This window comes from Bubalus kerabau, chromosome 15, assembly GCF_029407905.1.
Source record: "Bubalus kerabau isolate K-KA32 ecotype Philippines breed swamp buffalo chromosome 15, PCC_UOA_SB_1v2, whole genome shotgun sequence".
NCBI lineage: Eukaryota > Metazoa > Chordata > Mammalia > Artiodactyla > Bovidae > Bubalus > Bubalus kerabau.
This window is the reverse complement of record NC_073638.1, coordinates 80,430,614-80,445,664: the sequence shown is the minus strand read 5'-3', so window position 1 is coordinate 80,445,664 and position 15,051 is coordinate 80,430,614. Positions and strand designations below refer to the sequence as shown.

Below are 15,051 nucleotides of genomic sequence, written 5' to 3'. Positions count from 1 at the left end.
GGTGTCATCTGCATATCTGAGGTTATTCATATTACTCCCGGCAATCTTGATTCCAGCTTGTGTTTCATCCTGCCCAGCGTTTCTCATGATGTATTCTGCATATAAGTTAAATAAGCAGGGTGACAATATACAGCCTTGACACACTCCTTTTCCTATTTGGAACCAGTCTGTTGTTCCATGTCCAGTTCTAACTGTTGCTTCCTGACCTGCATACAGATTTCTCAAGAAGCAGGTCAGGTGGTCTGGTATTCCCATCTCTTTCAGAATTTTCCCGTTTATTATTCAGCTGTTAAAAAGAGTGAAATGATTCCATTTGCAAGAACATGGATGGACCTACAGATTGTCATACTGACTGTGGTCAGACATAGAAAGAGAAATATCATATTATATCATTTACTTGCAGAATCTAAAAAAAAAAAAAAAGTGACATGTACACACTGCTGTATTTAAAATTGATGTCCGAGAAGGAGTTGCCTATTGCACAGGGAGTGCTGTTCAATGTTATATAACAATGTAAATGTGGAATTGTTTGAAACAGAAAAGGTACATGTATATGTATAATTGAATCACTTATTTTACACATGAAATGTGAACTTAGGGGACAGCACTATTTCCATGGTGCTGTGACTCCTGCTTTCCTAAATTTTAGAAAAAAAACTACTATTGTTTTCTCCATCTAGATCGTTATCTTTGTCATCTCTATTATAATCATCATCCTAGAGTACATTACGGACTATATATTAAAGTATATAAACATACTAAACATTTAACTAGAAGGTATATATACATATAGACACTATGATAAAATGCATAAGTAACTAAACCTAGTACATCATATTTACAACCTAGATGGTAAAATAAGCAAATGGATGAGAAGTGAAACATAACTAGCTTCAACACAGAAGCTAACATTGCCTTATACACATGTGTACAATTATAACTAAAACAACAAAAGAGCATAATTGTCAAAAGAACTTCCAGAGGACGTATTCTCTAAATGAGTTGCTGATTATGCTTATGTGTGTGTGTGTGCTCAGTCGTATGTGACTCTGTGTGACCGACTAGACTGTAGACGGTCTGTGTCTAGACTGACTACCAAGCTCCTCTGTTCATGGAATTTTATAAGCAAGAAGACTGGAGTGAGTTGCTATTTCCTGTTCCAGGGGAACTTCCTAACTCAGGGATCAAACTCGTGTCTCTTGCATCTCCTGCACTGGCAGGCAGATTCTTTACTACCGTGCCATCTGAATGGAATTGGGAGGATACCTGTTAATGATTCTATTGACAGATGCTCATTTTCCTGGTGAATATCAGTTCAAAGGTTTAAAAATTATATCACTTAGAGTATGTTAAAAATATAGAGGATTAGGCAAGGCACACTAATGTAAATGCAATTGTGGAAGCTTTGTGTAATTCTGAAAATAAATTCTAACATTTTCTTACCATTAAAAGCACATATATTTCCCCATCCCCGTGGCGGATTCATGTTGATGTATGGCAAAACCAATACAATATTGTAAAGTAGTTAGTCTCCAATTAAAATAAATAAATTTATAATAAAAAATAAGCAAATGCAAAAAAAGAAAAGAAAAAATAAAGTACTTATTATCAAAAAAGGATATATATTTTATTTATTTATTTTAAATTTTATTTTATTTTTAAACTGTACATAATTGTATTAGTTTTGTCAAATATCAAAATGAATCCACCACAGGTATACATGTGTTCCTCACCCTGAACCCTCCTCCCTCCTCCCTCCCCATACCATCCCTCTGGGTCGTCCCAGTGCACTAGCCCCAAGCATCCTGTATCGTGCATCGAACCTGGACTGGCAACTCGTTTCATACATGATATTTTACATGTTTCAATGCCATTCTCCCAAATCTTCCCACCCTCTCCCTCTTCCACAGAGTCCATAAGACTGTTCTATACATCAGTGTCTCTTTTGCTGTCTCGTACACAGGGTTATTGTTACCATCTTTCTAAATTCCATATATATGCATTAGTATACTGTATTGGTGTTTTTCTTTCTGGCTTACTTCACTCTGTATAATAGGCTCCAGTTTCATCCACCTCATTAGAACTAGTTCAAATGTATTCTTTTTAATGGCTGAGTAATACTCCATTGTGTATATGTACCATAGATTCTTATGAATTAGCATAGGGGTAGTTTGGAAGACAGTGATGAAAAAGATGAAATAATTCAAAGCAGATTATTTTTGGGCCAAAATCGCTACATCAGAACAGATCAATCACTCAGTCATGTCCAACTTTTTGCGACTCCATGAATTGCAGCACGCCAGGCCTCCCTGTCCATCACCAACTCCCGGAGATCACTCAGACTCACGTCCATTGAATCAGTGATGCCATCCAGCTATCTCATCCTCTGTCGTCCCCTTCTCCTCCTGCCCCCAATGCCTCCCAGCATCAGAGTCTTTTCCGATGAGTCAACTCTTCACATGAGGTGGCCAAAGTACTGGAGTTTCAGCTTTAGCATCATTCCTTCCAAAGAACACCCAGGGCTGATCTACTTCAGAATGGAATGCTTGGATCTCCTTGCAGTCCAAGGGACTCTCAAGAGTCTTCTCCAACACCACAGTTCAAAAGCATCAATTCTTCATCATTCAGCCTTCTTCACAGTCCAACTCTCACATCCATACATGACCACAGGAAAAACCATAGCCTTGACTAGACAAACCTTTGTCGGCAAAGGAATGTCTCTGCTTTTGAATATGCTATGTAGGTTGGTCATAACTTTCCTTCCAAGGAGTAAGCGTCTTTTAATTTCATGGCTGCAGTCACCATCTGCAGTGATTTTGGAGCCCCCCAAAATAAAGTCTGACACTGTTTCCACTGTTCCCCCATCTATTTCCCATGAAGTGGTGGGACCAGATGCCATGATCTTTGTTTTCTGAACGTTGAGCTTTAAGCCAACTTTTTCACTCTCCACTTTCAATTTCATCAAGAGGCTTTTGAGTTCCTCTTCACTTTCTGCCATAAGGGTGGTGTCATCTGCATATCTGAGGTTATTCATATTTCTCCCGGCAATCTTGATTTCAGCTTGTGTTTCTTCCAGTCCAGCGTTTCTCATGATGTACTCTGCATAGAAGTTAAATAAACAGGGTGACAATATACAGCCTTGATGTACTCCTTTTCAGAATATAGAAATATGTACAAAGTAAAAATGTTGGGACAAACAGGGAGATTCTTCTATAATGTGCAGTTAGGAAAAGTACTCAGTACATGAAAATTTTTCTTTTAGTATGATGATTGAAGTAATTCCTCATGAGGGTATAGTGGGATAAATAGACATACTCCTAGTGTCTGTTGATTCTTTGAAGTCTCTAGATTTTTTTTTTTCTTATCTGAATATCTTTATTTTTTTCTTTTTTAAAAATTTTTAAATTTATTTATTTAAATTTGAGGTTAATTACTTTACAATATTGTATTGGTTTTGCCATACATCAATATGAAATGAAGTCTCTAGATTTTTCCAGGGCTCTGACATAGGGCATGGTAATATGCATTCACTCATTCAGTTGTTCAATTCCTCCTTCAAATAGTCATTATTTAACTGCTGCTGGTCAGTTTCCATGCAATTGAAGCAAAAAGAGCCAACAATAAGAATGGAAAAATATAAGGAATCTTCCATGTTTTAAGGTATATTTAAGCCAAAAGTCTTAACAACTTGAATTCTGTTTTGTTTTTTTCATAAAGTATGTAATGAACATTACTCTTTATTCACAATAGAGGATTATTTAAGTATGAAATATTTAAGATCCTTTCACAAGTTAGCCCACCAGGATCCTCGGTCTGTGGAGATTCTCCAGGCAAGAACACTGGAGTGGGTAGCCTTTCCCTACTCCAGGGGATCTTCCCAATCCAGGGATCAAACCCAGGTCTCCTGCATTGCAGGCAGATTCTTTACCGTCTAAGCCACCAGGGAAGCCCAATAAATATTTAAGCATAGTCAACAGTGGATTATTTTAAACTATCTAAAGTATCTTATAAGCTAGAAAGGGTTAAGTTTTTAAGGGGAAATTATAGATATTTAAAACCTTTCTCTGATAACTGTGTGGCAAACAGTTAAAACATTTATAATTATACTCATCACACTATACTATTATTGTTTTCAGTCACTCAGTGCAGTCCAGCTCTTTGTAACCCCATGGACTGCAGCACGCCAGGCTTCCCTGTCCTTCACCATCTCCTAGAGTTTGCTCAAGCTGTTGTCCATTGAGTCAGTGATGCCATTCAACCATCTTGTCCTCTGTGGTCCCTGTCTCCTCCTGCCTTCAATCTATATTTTAAGTAACAATTGTCTCAATGCTGCAATCACATGCTTGTTCTCAAGGCTGTATATCATGGGATTTAACACCAGAGTCACTATGGGGTAGAACAAGGAGAGCAGTCTGTCAGTTCCTGCAGAGTGACTGGATTTGGGCCTGAAGTAGGCAATGGCAGCAGATATAAAAATAAAAGCACAACCAACAGGTGAGACAAACATGTGGAGAAGGCTTTGGCTCTTCTGGCTGTTGGCAACCTCAGAATAGTGGAAATGATTTTACTGTAAGAGGGAAGTATTAACATAAAAGGCACTGCAGCAACCAGCAGAACTCCTGCATAGACTGACAGTTCCTGCACAGAAGTGTCTCCACAGCCCAGCTTCAGAATGGGGGATACGTAACAGAAGAAGTGGTTAATCTGGTTCGAATGACAGAAACGCAGAGTGAAGATCCAACACGTTTGCCCTATCTGCACTGGGATTCCAGTGACCCAGGAGCCCACAGCCAGCTGGAGGCACGTCTTTGGGGTCATGACCAGGGGATAATGCAGAGGGTCACAGATGGCCACACAGCGGTCATAGGCCATCACCGCCAGGAGGAAATACTCAGTGGTTCCGAAGATAAGGAAGAAGCACATTTGGGCAGCACAGGCCAACATAGAAATGCTTCTGTTTTGAGTTCAAAGGTTCACCAGAATCCTAGGGAAAGTGACGGGCATGTAACAAATTTCCAAGGAGGAAAAATTTGCCAAGAAAAAATACATGGGTTTCTGCAGAGCTGGGTCAAGCCAAGTTATTATTATTAAGAGACTCTTTTCAGTTAAGATAATGATGTAAATTATGGAGAACACTCCAAAGAGTAACCCTTGGAGGTTTGGAAGGTCAGAAAACCCCAGGAGAACAAATTGTATAACTGTGGATACATTGTCTTCTGCTTCCATCTCTTTATATTTCATCTGTGGGAATGATTCAATCCGAAATACCATTATTTCACTTTTTGACTTTTGTTTCCTTATGTATAAACAGGATTCTATGTCCTCTTATTTTTCAAATTCCCTAAAGAAACAAAACCTATTACTAATAAGACCTGTGAAAGTGTAGTGAAATATATTCTTCATTAATATGAAATATATTTTTAAGAAAATATATTTCTAATTTTCTTGAAGAGATCTCTAGTCTTTCCCATTCTATTGTTTTCTTCTATTTCTTTGCATTGATCACTGAGGAAGGCTTTCTTATCTCTCCTTGCTATTCTTTGGAACTCTGCATTCAAATGGGAATATCTTTCATTTTCTTCTTTGCTTTTCACTTCTCTTATTTTCACAGCTATTTGTGAGGTCTCCTCAGACAGCCATTTTGCTTTTTTGCATTTCTTTTTCTTGGAGATGGTCTTGATTCCTGTCTCCTGTACAATGTCATACACCTCCGTCCATAGTTCATCAGGCACTTTAATCAGATCTAGTCTCTTAAATCTATTTCTCACTTCCACTGTCTAGTCATAAGGGATTTGATTTAGGTCATACCTGAATGGTCTAGTGGTTTTCCCCACTTTCTTGATTTTAAGTCTGAATTTGGCAATAAGGAGCTCAGGATCTGAGCCACAGTCAGCTCCGGGCCTTGTTTTTGCTGACTGTATAGAGCTTCTCCATCTTTAGCTGCAAAGAATATAATCAATCTGATTTAGGTGTTGACCATCTGGTGATGTCCATGTGTAGAGTCTTCTCTTGTGTTGTTGGAAGAGGGTGTTTGCTATGACCAGTGCGTTCTCTTGGCAAAACTCTATTAGCCTTTGCCCTGCTTCATTCTGTACTCCAAGGCCAAATTTACCTGTTACTCCAGGTGTTTCTTGACTTCCTACTTTTGTATTCCAGTCCCCCATAATGAAAAGGACATCTTTTTTGGGGTGTTAGTTCTAGAAGGTCTTGTAGGTCTTCATAGAACCGTTCAACTTCAGCTTCTTCAGCATTATTGGTTGGGGCATAGACTTGGATTACCATGATATTGAATGGTTTGCCTTGGAAACGAACAGAGATCATTGTCATTTTTGAGATTGCATCCAAGTACTGGATTTTGGACTCTTGTTGACTATGATGGATACTCCATTTCTTCTAGATATTTAGTGGTTTGCTAATGTTTATATACTTTCAGTATGGAAATCCAATATATGAGGCAGATATTAATTGATTCTCTGTTTTGTTAAGTATGTTGGCTGTCACAGAATAATGACCCTCAAAGACACATTTTATAAGGAAGGCTGAGTGCCAAAGAATTGATGCTTTTAAACTGGGGTGTTGGAGAAGATTCTTGAGTCCCTGGGACTGCAAGGAGATCAAGCCAGTAAGTCCTAAAGGAAATCAATCCTCAATATTCATTGGAGGGACTGATGCTGAAGCTAAAGCTCCAATACTTTGGCCACCTGATGCGAAGAGCCAACTCTTTAGAAAAGACCCTGATGCTGGGAAAGATTGAAGGCAGGAGGACAAGGGGATGAAAGAGTTCAAGATGGTTGGATGGCATCACCAATTCTATGGACATGAGTTTGAACAAGCTCCAGGAGATGGTGAAGGACAGGGAAGCCTGGCATGCTGCAATCTGTGGACTTACAAAGAGTCAGACACAACCGAGCAACTGAATAGCAACAACTATATATATATATATATATATATATATATATATATATATATATATATATAACAACCTTGTGTGTGTGTGCTAAGTCACTTCAATTGTGTCTGGTTGTGCCACCCTATGGACTGTAGATAGCCAGGCTCCTCTATCCGTGGGATTTCCTGGCAAGAATACTGGAATGGGTTGCCATGCCCTTCTCCAAGATATCTTCCCAATTCAGGGATCAAACCCACGTCTCCTGAAGCTCCTGCACTTCAGTCAGATTCTTTACCACTGAGCCACTGGAGAAGGCCATATATGACAAACTTAATCATTCTAAATATAATTAGTTCAGTGAATCCACCTAGAAAAGTTCTCATCTGTGTTATTGCATGCATGTACACAAACTCTTTATCTGTGTATCTATCATCTATCTAAATGCTTTAAACACAAAATATAAATGCACATATATAAATATGTATATCTTTTGTGTGTAAAGCTTATTGTGGCAAAGCTCAATCATCTTCCTTTTTGAAATTTCAACATCATCTCTCTAAAACATTGTTTCATAATTTATATTTTTTCCAACTCTTCCCTCAGACCATATGTTCACTTTCTCTTTATCTTCCAATTCTATTATTCTATTTCCATATATGTTCTCTGTACTACTTATGATAGTGAAATAAGCTTACATGCTTTCATGTCACAGCTAAAGAAATAGTTTATCAATAAGGTTACATATACCAAAACACTATTCCAAAAAACAATTATACATATGATACCCATATAAATATAAATATACAGATACCTTTCAAAGAAGGAAAGAAAGAGAAGATGTCTGCCATTATTCCCTTCCAGCAAAGAATCCATAGCTATTAATACAATCCAGATGCACAATGAAGACATATTCACTTTTCACGTTCCCCGAATCAGTCTACTAATCTTGGAAAGACTTTGCACATATTATTGACCTTCCCATCCTTTGTTGTCAGTTGACTTCAGTACACAAAAGCAATATTATCCTAAAGTACACACACAGACAAGCATGCATACCTACATAAATGAATATCTGTTTTTGTGTTTCTAAATAATGAAATTGTGTGTGCTTAGTTTATCAGAATTATAAGTGACTTGTTCTGGGAATAGTACAATGCAAAGTAGTAACAAAAGATTATCTTGCTAATAAAGATATTTATAATTTACAAAACATTGGTAGTATTTGCACACATTCATTGTGTTTGAAAATCAAGTGATACGGATACAGATTTTTGGCAAGCTATTACCACTGAATGTGGTAACTAGTTTAGATATGGCTTGTTAGTTGCCAAGCCAAAGTGAAAATAAATTCTGACACTGTTCACTGACATTTTTAGCTTGTGAAACTTCAGTATCTACCCAAAAACTCATAATGCTCCAAGATATCACTCTTATTTGCCCTTCTCTATAAAAGGAGAGAGATCCAGTCGCATCTGCTCGATATATCAATATTTTTAAGTGTTGCCCCCTCCATTAGTTATCTCTTCTCTCTGAAAATGTTTTTTTTTTTTTTTTTTTTTTTAATTAGGCAGGAAGGAGAGAAAACAGAGAGGCTTTCTTAATTTCTGTCTCAATCTTTTCAACATATGATAGTTTCAGGATTTATCCAACATCTGCCTAGAAATTTTCCTGGAATTTTGTTGTTGCTGTTATTATAGTTCTCTTTCTTTTAACCTTCACTGTATTCAATTGCTTCCATTAGATTTTACTAGGTTATGATGGCTGTATTATCTGAGGAACTTGGTGGTTTACTGTTTACTTGGTTCTCAATAAGAGTTGGTTTTTCCTTCTTTACTTTATTATCAGAAATGGTCACACGTCATCTGGTTGTTTTCTCCCAAGGAAAAAGTGGTACTGCACCTCCCTATCCATCTGGAAATAGCCAGCTCCACATAAATGTGACAAAACTGACATTTATTTTTATGGGAATAAACTTTAAATACAACAGTTCAAGGTTCATCATATTTTTTTAACTTTGAGTGATGCTGTAAAGAGAAATACTGCATAGGAACCTGGAATGTCAGGTCCATGAATCAAGGCAAATTGGAAGTGGTCAAACAAGAGATGGCAAGAGTGAATGTTGACATTCTAGGACTCAGCGAACTAAAATGGACTGGAATGGGTGAATTTAACTCAGATGACCATTATATCTACTACTGTGGGCAGGAATCCCTCAGAAGAAATGGGGTGGCCATCATGGTCAACAAAAGAGTCCAAAATGCAGTACTTGGATGCAATGTCAAAACGACAGAATCATCTCTGTTCGTTTCCAAGACAAACAAATCAATATCACAGTAATCCAAGTCTGTGCCCCAACCAGTAATGCTGAAGAAGCTGAAGTTGAACGGTTCTATGAAGACCTACAAGACCTTTTATAATTAACACCCAAAAAAGATGTCTTTTTCATTATAGGGGACTGGAATGCAAAAGTAGGAAGTCAAGAAACACCTGGAGTAACAGGCAAATTTGGCCTTAGAATGCAGAATGAAGCAGGGCAAAGACTAATAGAGTTTTGCCAAGAAAATGTACTAGTCATAACAAACACCCTCTTCCAACAACACAAGAGAAGACTCTATATATGGACATCACCAGATGGTCAACACCTAAATCAGATTGATTATATTCTTTGCAGCCAAAGATGGAGAAGTTCTATACAGTCAGCAAAAACAAGGCCAGGAGCTGACTGGGGCTCAGATCATGAACTCTTTATTGCCAAATTCAGACTTAAATTAAAGAAAGTAGGGAAAACCACTAGACCATTCAGGTATGACCTAAATCAAATCCCTTATGACTATACAGTGGAAGTGAGAAATAGATTTAAGGGCCTAAATCTGATAGATAGAGTGCCTGATGAACTATGGAATGAGGTTCGTGACATTGTACAGGAGACAGGGATCAAGACCATCCCCATGGGAAAGAAATGCAAAAAAGCAAAATGGCTGTCTGGGGAGACCTTACAAATACTGTGAAAAGAAGAGAAGTGAAAAGCAAAGGAGAAAAGGAAAGATATAAGCATCTGAATGCAGAGTTCCAAAGAATAGCAAGAAGAGATAAGAAAGCCTTCTTCAGCCATCAATGCAAAGAAATAGAGGAAAACAGCAAAATGGGAAAGACTAGAGATCTCTTCAAGAAAATTAGAGATACCAAGGGAACATTTCATGCAAAGATGGGCTCGATAAAGGACAGAAATTACATGAACCTAAAAGAAGCAGAAGATATTAAGAAGAGGTGGCAAGAATACACAGAAGAACTGTACAAAAAAGATCTTCACGACCCAGATAATCATGATGGTGTGATCACTGACCTAGAGCCAGACATCCTGGAATGTGAAGTTAAGTGGGCCTTAGAAAGCATCACTACAAACAAAGCTAGTGGAGGTGATGGAATTCCAGTTGAGCTATTTCAAATCCTGAAAGATGATGCTGTGAAAGTCCTGCACTCAATATGCCAACAAATTTGGAAAACTCAGCATTGGCCACAGGACTGGAAAAAGTCAGTTTTCATTCCAATCCCAAAGAAAGGCAATGCCAAAGAATGTTCAAACTACTGCACAATTGCACTCATCTCACATGCTAGTAAAGTAATGCTCAAAATTCTCCAAGCCAGGCTTCAGCAATATGTGAACCATGAACTTCTTGATGTTCAAGCTGGTTTTAGAAAAGGCAGAGGAACCAGAGATCAAATTGCCAACATCCTCTGGATCACGGAAAAAGCAAGAGAGTTCCAGAAAAACATCTATTACTGGTTTATTGACTATGCCAAAGCCTTTGACTGTGAGGATCACAATAAACTGTGGAAAATGCTGAAGGAGATGGGAATACCAGACCACGGGACCTGCCTCTTGAGAAATTTGTATGCAGGGCAGAAAGCAACAGTTAGAACTGGACATGGAACAACAGGCTGGTTCCAAATAGGAAAAGGAATACGTCAAGGCTGTATATTGTCACCCTGCTTATTTAACTTCTATGCAGAGTACATCATGAGAAACGCTGGACTGGAAGAAACACAAGCTGGAATCAAGATTGCCAGGAGAAATATGAATAACCTCAGATATGCAGATGACACCACCCTTATGGCAGAAAGTGAAGAGGAACTCAAAAGCCTCTTGATGAAAGTGAAAGTGGAGAGTGAAAAAGTTGGCTTAAAGCTCAACGTTCAGAAAACGAAGATCATGGCATCTGGTCCCACCACTTCATGGGAAATAGATGGGGGAACAGTGGAAACAGTGTCAGACTTTACTTTTTGGGGCTCCAAAATCACTGCAGATGGTGACTGCAGCCATGAAATTAAAAGATGCTTACTTCTTGGAAGGAAAGTTATGACCAACCTACATAGCATATTCAAAAGCAGAGACATTCCTTTGCCAGAAGAGGTTCGTCTAGTCAAGGCTATGGTTTTTCCTGTGGTCATGTATGGATGTAAGAGTTGGACTGTGAAGAAGGCTGAATGATGAAGAATTGATGCTTTTGAACTGTGGTGTTGGAGAAGACTCTTCAGAGTCCCTTGGACTTCAAGAAGATCCAACCAGTCCATTTTGAAGATCAACCTGGGGATTTCTTTGGAAGGAATGATGCTAAAGCTGAAACTCCAGTACTTTGGCCACCTCATGTGAAGAGTTGACTCATTGGAAATGACTCTGATGCTGGGAGGGACTGGGGCAAGAGAAGAAGGGGACAACAGAGGATGAGGTGGCTGGATGGCATCACTGACTCAATGGACGTGAGTCTGAGTGAACTCTGAGAGTTGGTGATGGACAGGGAGGCCTGGTGTTCTGCGATACATGGAGTCGCAAAGAGTTGGACACAACTGAGCGAGTGAACTGAACTGAACTGAATGGTGACAGGTCATATTTCTGCAATGATCTGTTGCTTGTCTATATGAAGGATTATTATATACACATGGAATTTTGAAAAATATGTAACTACAGAAATAGCACACACAACTAATAATTGCGATTTTCCTTATCCAGAATAAATACAAATTTGTTTGTTATTTTGATTACCCAAATAGCACAAGTTTATGGTAATAAACTGCACAATTTCAATAAAACAAAGGGAAAAATAAAATGATTTACTCTGTGATTTCTATAATTAGCAACAATGATTATTTTTGTATTGACCGTTTGTAATATGTGTATGTTTGTAAGGTTTAAGGTGTACAGTACTTGTGCTTTTATAGAAGATACTTTTACAAAAATTTAAATCCTTTCCCTTTTCCCCTAACTTTCCTATCCCCACTATCATCTCTAGGAAAATATATTAAAAAACCATGGCTTATGAATATTCCCATCACTTTTTCCAAGCTCATCTTATTATATGTAAAGATTTCAATAATATCTTTTGTTTTATCAACTCAACAAATCATATTATGAATTTAATCTGATATACACATAAGGGATGCCTAATAATTACTAATACCATTGTACAACATCATTCATTAAACTACATTCCTAATGAGAGGTACTTTTCACTCTGCACTATCCTGTTACAATAATATTAATATTATAATAATCATTGTATTATTTCTCTGTAGAAAAATTGCTAACCCAAGCTATACATAATATTTTAATTAAAGTCCATTACTAACTTAGTTTAAAAAATTTCTGTGACAACTCTATGGAACTGGATAATATGCTTTCCAATAAGTGATATAACTGAGTCTGTATTACAACTGGGCGTATTATAGCAATTGTTGTCTAAAGTTCTTACTAAAAGAGAACATTTCACAACAAGGTTATAGAATTCCTAAGCAAATGTTGCTATTTGTTGACCCATACACAACTATATAACTCTAGACAAAAAGGTTTCTCAGTGTTACAAGTAATTTTTATTTTGGTAATAACTACCACTTTATAGGCAGATAAATTGAGTTTAAGATAAATATCTATTGAAAATTTATAACACATATATAAGAAATCAAGTTCTGAAATACAAGTCACTTTTTCAATGAACTAAGGTGTTTGCCTGGCCATTGTTTCAGTGCCATCATGACATCCTTGTTCCTTAGACTGTACATCATGGGGTTAAACACAGGCGTCACAATCATGTAGAAGAGGGAAAGCACTTTGTCAGTTCCTGCTGAGCCTTGGGTCTTAAATATGTGACGAGGCCTGATCCGAAGAACAATGCCACAACCATAAGATGAGAGGAGCAGGTGGAAAAGGCTTTGCCCTGACTTGTGGCTGATGGCAATTTAAGGACTGTGGAGATGATTTTGCCATAGGAAACAAGTATCAACAGAAATGGAACCAAAACAAACAGCGCAGCAACTGTGAAGACCAACATTTCATTCAGAAAAGTGTCCCTGCAGGCCAGCTTGAGTATGGGAGGGATGTCACAGAAGAAGTGGTGGATGAGTTTGGAACCACAAAAGGGCAGAGAGAAAATCTGGCCTGTCTGGCCTATTTGGATTGGGATTCCACTGATCCAGGAGCCGGCCACCAGCTGGATACACACCTTGTAGTTCATGACTAGGGGATATTGCAGAGGGCTACAAATGGCCGCGTAGCGGTCATAGGCCATCACGGCCAGAAGGAAGCACTCAGTGGCCCCAAGTGTAAGAATGAAGCACATTTGTGTGGCACAAGCAACTAGAGAAATCGTTCTTCTTTGTGTCCAAAGACTCGTGAGCATTCTGGGGAGCGTTAACAGACACGTAGCAGATTTCCAAAAGGGAAAAATTGCCAAGGAAAAAATACATGGGGGTCTGGAGACCAGGGTTCAGTATTGTTATCAGAAATATGATGCCATTTCCCATCAAGATAATTATACAGATGAGTAAGAACAGTCCAGATAAAAACCTCTGGAGATGAGGAACATCAGCAAAGTCCAGGAGAACAAACTCCATCAATTTAGTAAGATTACCTTCTGGTGCTTTTTCTTGGTGTTCCATCTGTGAGAAAGGGTAAATGTATTATGTGCTTTTTATTTTTACCATCAGGGATCAGTGCCTGTTTTATAGGTTGTATCAGGATATCCAGGTTGATTTTCATGATCAATGCAATTGTTTCTAATTTAAGAATTTTATTATTTCCGCTTTCCCCTTTCTCAGTTTATAATCCATGTGTTATCACCATACACTCTCCCTTGAAATATCTTTTAGGGCATTCTTTCCGAATATAGTCCAAAGTCAAAAAAGTTAGAGTGTTAGTCATTCAGTCGTGTCTGACTCTCTGATCTCATGGATTGTAGGCCACCAGGCTCCTCTGTCCATGGGATTTCCTAGGCAAGAATACTAGAGTGGGTTGTCATTCCCTTCTCCAGGGGATCTTCCCAACCCAGGGATCAAACCCAGGTTTCCTGCACTGCAGGCGGATTCTTTATCATCTGAGCCACCAGGGAAGCCCCAAATGCCCTGATCAGCACAGACATTGAACAAACTGATAGTTATTGAAGATAGACCCACAGTGTTGTTACATGATCTCAGTTTTAAATACTTACATTATTTTGTGGCCATGTTTCACAGTTTGTGGGATCTTAGTACACCAACCAGAGATTGAACCTCAGGCTCACAGCAGTGAAAGTACAGAGTCCTAATCATTGGACTGCTAGGGAATTCCCTCAAATATTTACATTTTTTGACAATTTTATTGTATTTCTCTATGACTTTACATACTTCAGTAGAACTATTAATATAACAGAAATTATCTGCCTTATATATTTTCAGCTACTTATTTCAACTCTTCATTTCCCTCCCATCACTTGATGATCTTGATCATACATGTTCTTATATATAATTCACATTTTTAGGCAGTTTACAAAAAATATGAGAGAATATTTTATTTTTTGTACATAGGGGAATAGAAGACATATATTTCAGTAAGATGCTACGTGGAGGCTATCAGAGGGTTTTATTCTGGAAAAGTTGTGTGGGAATAGATACAGAGAGAAACAATTAAGAAGGTCACTGTGGGAAAAGAGGGGTTGCCTGGAATGTATTCACCAGCTGTGTAAGATACTTCCTGTTATGCTTTACCCTGTGTACTGTGTGCATCTCTGATGTCTTTGTTGTTCCTCAAATAATAATAATAATAATAATAATAATTCAGATAAAAGTTTCTGAACTCACTTTTCTTGAGCTAGGATATTCAGATTTAGCAATGATGGATACATTGCTCATTTGCA

General features: G+C 38.0%; 2 pseudogenes; both read right to left on the bottom strand.

Moving 5' to 3' along the window:
• Positions 1-4,300: 4,300 nt before the first annotated feature.
• On the bottom strand, positions 4,301-5,250 carry LOC129628493 (olfactory receptor 10AG1-like; annotated as a pseudogene).
• Positions 5,251-12,862: 7,612 nt separating this feature from the next.
• Positions 12,863-13,774, bottom strand: LOC129628492 (olfactory receptor 10AG1-like; annotated as a pseudogene).
• Positions 13,775-15,051: the final 1,277 nt, after the last annotated feature.